Source organism: Arachis ipaensis, chromosome B6 (assembly GCF_059453495.1).
Source record: "Arachis ipaensis isolate K30076 ecotype BB chromosome B6, ASM5945349v1, whole genome shotgun sequence".
Lineage (NCBI taxonomy): Eukaryota > Viridiplantae > Streptophyta > Magnoliopsida > Fabales > Fabaceae > Arachis > Arachis ipaensis.
Window position 1 is genome coordinate 91,920,958 of NC_142441.1, and position 9,090 is coordinate 91,930,047.

Genomic DNA, 9,090 nt, shown 5'->3' on the forward strand with positions numbered 1-9,090 from the left:
TTGTTTCTTATCTTTTTCAAAACTACCTAACTAACTCTCTCTCTCTAATTTTCGAAAATATCTTCCCTCTTTTTCAAAATTTCTTTCTAATTAACTAATTATTTTAATTTTTGATTCTCGAAAATCACTAACCTTTTTCAAAAACTATTTTCGAAAATCACTAACTCTTTTTCAAAAATTATTTTCGAAAATTCTCTCTCTCTCTTATCTTCTTTTATTTATTTATTCATCTACTAACACTTCATCTCACCCAAATTCGAACCCCCTCTTCCATCTGTGTTCGAATTTTTTCTTCTTCTTCTCTTCTACTCACACAGGGACCTCTATACTGTGGTAAAAAGGACCTCTATTATTATTATTTTTCTGTCCCTCTTTTTCATATGAGCAGGAGAAAGGACAAGAACATTCTTGTTGAAGCAGATCCAGAACCTGAAAGGACTCTGAAGAGTAAACTAAGAGAAGCTAAATTACAACAATCCAGCAAGCACCTTTCAGAAATTTTCGAACAGGAAGAGGAGATGGCAGCCGAAAATAATAATAATGCAAGGAGGATGCTTGGTGACTTTACTGCACCTAATTCTAATTTACTTGGAAAAAGCATCTCCATTCCTGCCATTGGAGCAAACAATTTTGAGCTTAAACCTCAATTAGTTTCTCTGATGCAGCAGAACTGCAAGTTTCATGGACTTCCATCTGAAGATCCTTTTCAGTTCTTAACTGAATTCTTGCAGATATGTGATACTGTTAAGACTAATCGAGTAGATCCTGACGTCTACAGGCTCATGCTTTTCCCTTTTGCTGTAAGAGACAGAGCTAGAGTATGGTTGGACTCTCAACCTAAGGATAGCCTGAACTCTTGGGATAAGCTGGTGAAGGCTTTCTTAGCCAAGTTCTTTCCTCCTCAAAAGCTAAGTAAGCTTAGAGTGGATGTTCAGACCTTCAGACAGAAAGAAGGTGAATCCATCTATGAAGCTTGGGAGAGATACAAAGGACTGACCAAAAAGTGTCCTTCTGACATGCTTTCAGAATGGACCATCCTGGATATATTCTATGATGGTCTGTCTGAATTAGCTAAGATGTCATTGGATACTTCTGCAGGTGGATCCATTCACCTAAAGAAAATGCCTGCAGAAGCTCAAGAACTCATTGACATGGTTGCTAATAACTAGTTCATGTACACTTCTAAGAGGAATCCTGTGAGTAATGGGACGCCTATGAAGAAGGGAGTTCTTGAAATTGATACTCTGAATGCCATATTGGCTCAGAATAAAATATTGACTCAGCAAGTCAATATGATTTCTCAGAGTCTGAATGGAATGCAAGCTGCATCCAACAGTACTCAAGAGGCATCTTCTGAAGAAGAGGCCTATGATCCTGAGAACCCTGCAATAGCAGAGGTAAATTACTTAGGTGAACCTTATGGAAACACCTATAACTCATCATGGAGATATCACCCAAATCTCTCATGGAAGGATGAACAAAAGCCTCAACAAGGCTTTAATAATGGTGGAAGAAATAGGTTCAACAATAGTAAACCTTTTCCATCATCCACTCAGCAACAGACAGAGAACTCTGAACAAAATACCTCTAATTTAGCAAACGTAGTCTCTGATCTATCTAAGGCCGCTGTAAGTTTCATGAATGAAACAAGGTCCTCCATTAGAAATTTGGAGGCAAAAGTGGGCCACCTGAGTAAAAGGATCACTGAAATCCCTCCTAGTACTCTCCCAAGCAATACAGAAGAAAATCCAAAAGGAGAGTGCAAGGCCATTGACATAGTTAACACGGCCGAACCTGGAGAGGAAGGGGAGGACGTAAATCCCAGTGAGGAAGACCTCCTGGGACGTTCAGTGATCAATAAGGAGTTTCCCTTTGAGGAACCAAAGGAATCTGAGACTCATCTAGAGACCATAGAGATTCCATTGAACCTGCTTATGCCCTTCATGAGCTCTGACGAGTATTCATCTTCTGAGGAGAATGAGGATGTTACTAAAGAGCAAGTTACCAAGTACTTTGGTGCAATCATGAAGCTGAATGCCAAATTATTTGGTATTGAGACTTGGGAAGATGAACCTCCCTTGTTCACCAATGAACTAAGTGATCTGGATCAACTGAGATTGCCTCAGAAGAAACAGGATCCTGGAAAGTTCCTAATACCTTGTACCATAGGCACCATGATCTTTGAAAAGGCTCTGTGTGACCTTGGTTCAGGGATAAACCTCATGCCCCTCTCTGTAATAGAGAAACTGGGAATCTTTGGGGTGCAAGCTACTAAAATCTCATTAGAGATGGCAGACAATTCAAGAAAACAGGCTTATGGACAAGTAGAGGACGTGTTAGTAAAGGTTGAAGGCCTTTACATCCCTGCTGATTTCATAATCCTTGATACTGGGAAGGATGAGGATGAATCTATCATCCTTGGAAGACCTTTCCTAGCCACAGCAAGAGCTGTGATTGATGTTGACAGAGGTGAATTAGTCCTTCAATTGAATGAGGACTCCCTTGTGTTTACAACTCAAGGTTACCCTTCTGTAAATATGGAAAAGAGGCACAGTAAGCTTCTCTCAAAACAGAGTCAACCAGAGCCCCCACAGTCAAACTCTAAGTTTGGTGTTGGGAAGTCTCAACAATGCTCTGAACATCTGTGAGGCTCCATGAGAGCCCACTGTCAAGCTATTGACATTAAAGAAGCACTTGTTGGGAGGCAACCCAATTTTTATTTATCTAATTTTATTGTTATTTCATGTTTTATTAGGTTCATGATCATGTGGAGTCACTAAATAAATATAAAAATTGAAAACGGAATCAAAAACAGCTGAAGAAAAATCACACCCTGGAGGAGGATCTCACTGGCGTTTAAACGCCAGTAAGAAGCATCTGGCTGGTGTTCAACGCCAGAACAGAGCATGGTTCTGGCGCTGAATGCCCAAAATGGGCAGCATCTGGGCGTTTGAACGCCAGAATTGCACCCTGGAGAAGAGCTGGCGCTGAACGCCCAGAACAAGCATGGTTTTGGCGTTCAACGCCAGAAATGGGCAACAAATGGGCGTTCAATGCCCAGAACAAGCACCAATCTGGCGCTGAACGCCCAGAGTTGTGTGCAAGTGCATTTTGCATGCCTAATTTGGTGCAAGGTTGTAAATCCTTGAACACCTCAGGATCTGTGGACTCCACAGGATCACCTCAAGATCTGTGGACCCCACAGGATCCCCACCTACCTCCACTCACTTCTTCTCACCCCTCTTTCACATAATCCCATAAACACTCTTCCCCAAAACTCTTTACCAATCACCTCAATCTCTCTTCCCTATAACCACTTCACCACTCACATCCATCCACTCTTCCCCATAAACCTACCTCATAAACCCCACCTACCTTCAAAATTCAAAATCAATTTCCCACCCAAAACCCACCCTTATGGCCGAACCTTACCCCCCCTCCCTTCCCTATATAAAGCCCTCAATTCTTCTTCATTTTCACACAACACAACCCTCTCTTCCCCTTCTTGGCCGAATACACCCCTCCCCCCTCTCCTCCATATTTTCTTCTTCTTCTTCATCTATTCTTTCTTCTCTTGCTCGAGGGCGAGCAATATTCTAAGTTTGGGAATCCTCTAGAAAAGGGAAAGGGAAGACAAAAGCTTCCACCTCCAAGTCATGGGAGATGGAAAGATTCATCTCCAAAGCTCATCAAGACCACTTCTATGATGTTGTGGCCAAGAAGAAGGTGATCCCCGAGGTCCCTTTCAAGCTCAAGAATAATGAGTATCCGGAGATCCGACATGAAATCCAAAGAAGAGGTTGGGAAGTTCTAACAAACCCCATCCAACAAGTCGGCATCCTAATGGTTCAAGAGTTCTATGCCAATGCATGGATCACTAGGAACCATGATCAAAGTAAGAACCCAAACCCAAAGAATTATATTACAATGGTTCGGGGGAAATACTTAGATTTTAGTCCGAAAAATGTGAGGTGGGCGTTTAACTTGCCTATGATGCAAGGAGATGCACGCCCCTACACTAGAAGGGTCAACTTTAATCAAAGGTTGGACCAAGTCCTCATGGACATATGTGTGGAAGGAGCTCAATGGAAGATTGACTCCAAAGGCAAGCCAGTTCAATTGAGAAGACTGGACCTCAAGCCTGTGGCTAGAGGATGGTTGGAATTCATCCAACGCTCCATCATCCCACTAGCAACCGATCTGAAGTTATTGTGGATCGGGCCATCATGATTCATAGCATCATGATTGGAGAGGAAGTAGAGTTCATGAAGTCATCTCCCTTGAATTCTACAAAATAGCTGAAAAGCCCTCTCCTGGGGCAAGGCTAGCTTTCCCTCATCTTATTTTCCATATATGTTACTCAGCTGGAGCTTTCATAGAAGGAGACATTCCCATTGAGGAAGAGAAGCCCATCACTAAGAAAAGGATGGAGCAAGCAAGAGAGCCCATTCATGGATCTCAAGAGACACATGAAGCTCATCACCATGAGATCCCGGAGATGCCTCAGATGCATTTTCCTCCACAAAATTATTGGGAGCAAATCAACACCTCCCTAGGAGAATTAAGTTCCAACATGGGACAATTAAGGGTGGAACATCAAGAGCACTCCATCATCCTTCATGAAATAAGAGAAGATCAAAAAGCAATGAGGGAGGAGCAACAAAGACAAGGAAGAGACATAGAAGAGCTCAAGGACATCATTGGTTCCTCAAGAAGGAAACGCCACCATCACTAAGGTGGACTCATTCCTTGTTCTTACATTCTCTGTTTTTCGTTTTCTCTATGTTAAGTGCTTATCCATGTTTGTGTCTTCATTACATGATCATTAGTAGTTAGTAACTATGTCTTAAAGTTATGAATGTCCTATGAACCCATCACCTATCTTAAATGAAAACTGTTTTAATTCAAAAGAACAAGAAGTACATGAGTTTTGAATTTATCCTTGAATTTAGTTTAATTATATTGATGTGGTGACAATGCTTCTTGTTTTCTGAATGAATGCTTGAACAATGCATATGTCTTTTGAAGTTGTTGTTTAAGAATGTTAAATATGTTGGATCTTGAAAGAATGATGATAAGGAGACATGTTATTTGATAATCTGAAAAATCATAAAAATGATTCTTGAAGCAAGAAAAAGCAGCAAAGAACAAAGCTTGCAGAAAAAAAAAGGGCGAAAAAAATAAAATAAAATAAAAATAAAAAGCAAGCAGAAAAAGCCAAAAGCTCTTAAAACCAAGAGGCAAGAGCAAAAAGCCAGTAACCCTTAAAACCAAAAGGCAAGGGAAATAAAAGGGATCCCAAGGCTTTGAGCATCAGTGGATAGGAGGGCCTAAAGGAATAAAATCCTGGCCTAAGCGGCTAAACCAAGCTGTCCCTAAACATGTGCTTGTGGCGTGAAGGTGTCAAGTGAAAACTTGAGACTGAGCGGTTAAAGTCAAGGTCCAAAGCAAAAGAAGAGTGTGCTTAAGAACCCTGGACACCTCTAATTGGGGACTTTAGCAAAGCTGAGTCACAATCTGAAAAGGTTCACCCAGTTATGTGTCTGTGGCATTTATGTATCCGGTGGTAATACTGGAAAACAAAGTGCTTAGGGCCACGGCCAAGACTCATAAAGTAGCTGTGTTCAAGAATCATCATACTGAACTAGGAGAATCAATAACACTATCTGAACTCTGAGGTCCTATAGATGCCAATCATTCTGAACCTCAAAGGATAAAGTGAGATGCCAAAACTATTTAAGAGGCAAAAAGCTACAAGTCCCGCTCATCTGATTGGAGCTATGTTTCATTGATAGTTTGGAATTTATAGTATATTCTCTTCTTTTTACCCTATTTGATTTTCGGTTGTTGGGGACAAGCAACAATTTAAGTTTGGTGTTGTGATGAGCGGATAATTTATACGCTTTTTGGCATTGTTTTTAGTATGTTTTTAGTAGAATCTAGTTACTTTTAGGGATGTTTTTATTAGTTTTTAAGTTAAATTCACATTTCTGGACTTTACTATGAGTTTGTGTGTTTTTCTGTGATTTCAGGTATTTTCTGGCTGAAATTGAGGGACTTGAGCAAAAATCAGATTCAGAGGTTGAAGAAGGACTGCTGATGCTGTTGGATTCTGACCTCCCTGCACTCAAAGTGGATTTTCTGGAGCTACAAGACTCAAAATGGCACGCTTCCAATTGCGTTGGAAAGTAGACATCCAGGGCTTTCCAGAAATATATAATAGTCTATACTTTGGCCGAGTTTAGATGACGTAAACGGGCGTTGAACGCCAATTTTACGCTGCTGTCTGGAGTTAAACGGCAGAAACACGTCACAAGCCAGAGTTAAACGCCAGAAATACGTTACAAACTGGCGTTCAACTCCAAGATTGACCTCTACACGTGTAGCATTCAGGCTCAGCCCAAGCACACACCAAGTGGGCCCCGAAAGTTGATTTATGCATCAATTACTTACTTCTGTAAACCCTAGTAACTAGTTTAGTATAAATAGGACTGTTTACTATTGTATTAGAGATCTTTGATCAGTTTTATGCTATCTTAGACTTTCATGGGGGCTGGCCATTCGGCCATGCCTGGACCATTATCACTTATGTATTTTCATACGGTAGAGTTTCTGCACTCCATAGATTAAGGTGTGGAGCTCTGCTGTTCCTCAAAGATTAATGCAAAGTACTACTATTTTTCTATTCAATTCAACTTATTCCGCTTCTAAGATATTCATTCGCACTTCAACCTGAATGTGATGAACGTGACAGTCATCATCATTCCCTATGATCGCGTGCCTGACAACCACTTCCGTTCTACCTTAGATTGAATGAGTATCTCTTGGATCTCTTAATCAGAATCTTTGTGGTATAAGCTAGATTGATGGCGGCATTCATGAGAGTCTGGAATGTCTAAACCTTGTCTGTGGTATTCCGAGTAGGACTCTGGGATTGAATGACTGTGACGAACTTCAAACTCGCGAGTGCTGGGCGTAGTGAGAGACGCAAAAGGAGGGTGAATCCTATTCCAGTATGATCGAGAACCTCAGATGATTAGCTGTGCTGTGACAGAGCATTTGGACCATTTTCACAAGAGGATGGGATGCAGCCATTGACAAGGGTGATGCTTCCAGACGATTAGCCATGCAGTGACAGTGCATCGGACCATTTTCCAGAGAGGATAAAAAGTAGCCATTGACAACGGTGATGTCCTTACATAAAGCCAGCCATGGAAAGGAGTAAGATTGATTGGATGAAGACAGCAGAAAAGCAGAGGTTCAGAGGAACGAATGCGTCTCTATACGCTTATCTGAAATTCTAACCAATGAATTACATAAGTATTTCTATCCTTATTTTCTATTTATTATTAATATTCAAAAACTCCATAACTATTTTATATCCGCCTGACTGAGATTTACAAGGTGACCATAGCTTGCTTCATACCAACAATCTCCGTGGGATCGACCCTTACTCACGTAAAGTTTATTACTTGGACAACCCAGTGCACTTGCTGGTTAGTTGTATCGAAGTTGTGAATGAAAAACGATATATTAAGACGTGCGTACAGAGTTTCTGGCGCCGTTGCCTGAGATCACAATTTTGTGCACCAGTTCCCAATGAGAAGAACGAACTAATTCCTACAAGGACAGTCACAGGATGGCAGCTGTGCATAGACTACAGGAAGCTCAATAAGGCTACACGAAAAGATCATTTCCCCCTTCCATTCATGGATTAGATGTTGGAAAGACTCGCAGGGCACGCTTATTATTGTTTTCTCGACGGTTATTCAGGATATAACCAAATAGTGGTTGATCCCAAAGATCAAGAGAAAACCTCAGTCACTTGCCCTTATGGAGTGTTTGCCTACAGGCGCATGCCATTTAGGCTATGTAATGCACCTGTGACTTTCCAACGCTGCATGCTTTTTATTTTTTCAGATATGATAGAAAAATTCATTGAAGTTTTTATGGATGATTTCTCGGTATTCGGAGATTCATTTCCTAGTTGCCTACATCACCTCGCCTTGGTATTGAAAAGATGCCAAGAGACCAATCTGGTCTTGAACTGGGAGAAATGTCACTTTATGGTGACAGGAGGAATAGTCCTTGGTCACAAAGTTTCTAACCAAGGCATTGAGGTTGACAGAGCCAAAGTAGAACTTATTGAAAAACTGCCTCCACCCAGTGATGTCAGGGCAATTAAGAGCTTTTTAGGGCATGCGGGTTTTTACAGAAGGTTTATTAAAGATTTTTCAAAGATAGCCAAGCCCTTAAGCAATCTCCTTGTATCTGATACACCATTTATCTTTGATGAAACATGCATGTTAGCCTTTGAAAATTTGAAAATGAGGTTATCCTCTGCTCCTATCATTTCCCCACCTGATTGGAATTTACCATTTGAATTAATTTGTGACGCATCTGATTTTGCAGTTGGGGCAGTGTTAGGACAGAGGAAAGATAACTTAGTCCATGTGATATACTATGCGAGCAAAGTCCTTAATGATACTCAAAGAAATTATACCACTACTGAAAAGGAGTTTCTAGCAATAGTTTTTGCATTTGACAAGTTTAGATCGTACCTCATTGGTGCTAAAGTGATTATTTTTACAGATCACACAGCACTTAAATATTTGTTTGCCAAGCAAGAATCAAAGCCAAGACTAATAAGATGGATCTTATTATTGTAGGAATTCAATATTGAAATCAAAGACAAGAAAGGAGTGGAGAACAAGGTAGCAGATCACCTATCCAGGATTCCTCATGATAAAGGTGGAACACCTGATACAAGTGTGAACGAGTTCTTCCCTGATGAGCAGTTGATGATAGTTCACAAAGCACCATGGTTCGCAGACATTGCCAACTTCAAGGCAACTGGGGCATTGCCTCCAGAGATCAATAAACATCAAAAAAGGAAGCTCATGAATGATGCAAAGTACTTTGACTGGGATGAGCCATATCTATTCAAGAAGTGTTCAGATGGAATCCTTAGAAGATGTGTTTCGGAATAAGAAGGACGAGAGGTCCTATGGAATTGCCACGGCTCATGCTATGGAGGCCACTTTGGAGGGGATAGAACTACAGCTAAGGTGGTACAAAGCAGATTCTTTT

The 9,090-nt window shown here is 40.8% G+C and overlaps 1 non-coding gene across 1 annotated transcript; it reads right to left on the bottom strand.

Moving 5' to 3' along the window:
• Nucleotides 1–914: 914 nt before the first annotated feature.
• Nucleotides 915–1,022, bottom strand: LOC148561762 (small nucleolar RNA R71). The gene has a single exon (XR_015886669.1). It is a non-coding gene; the product is annotated as a small nucleolar RNA R71 (small nucleolar RNA).
• Between the last annotated feature and the right edge of the window lie 8,068 nt (nt 1,023–9,090).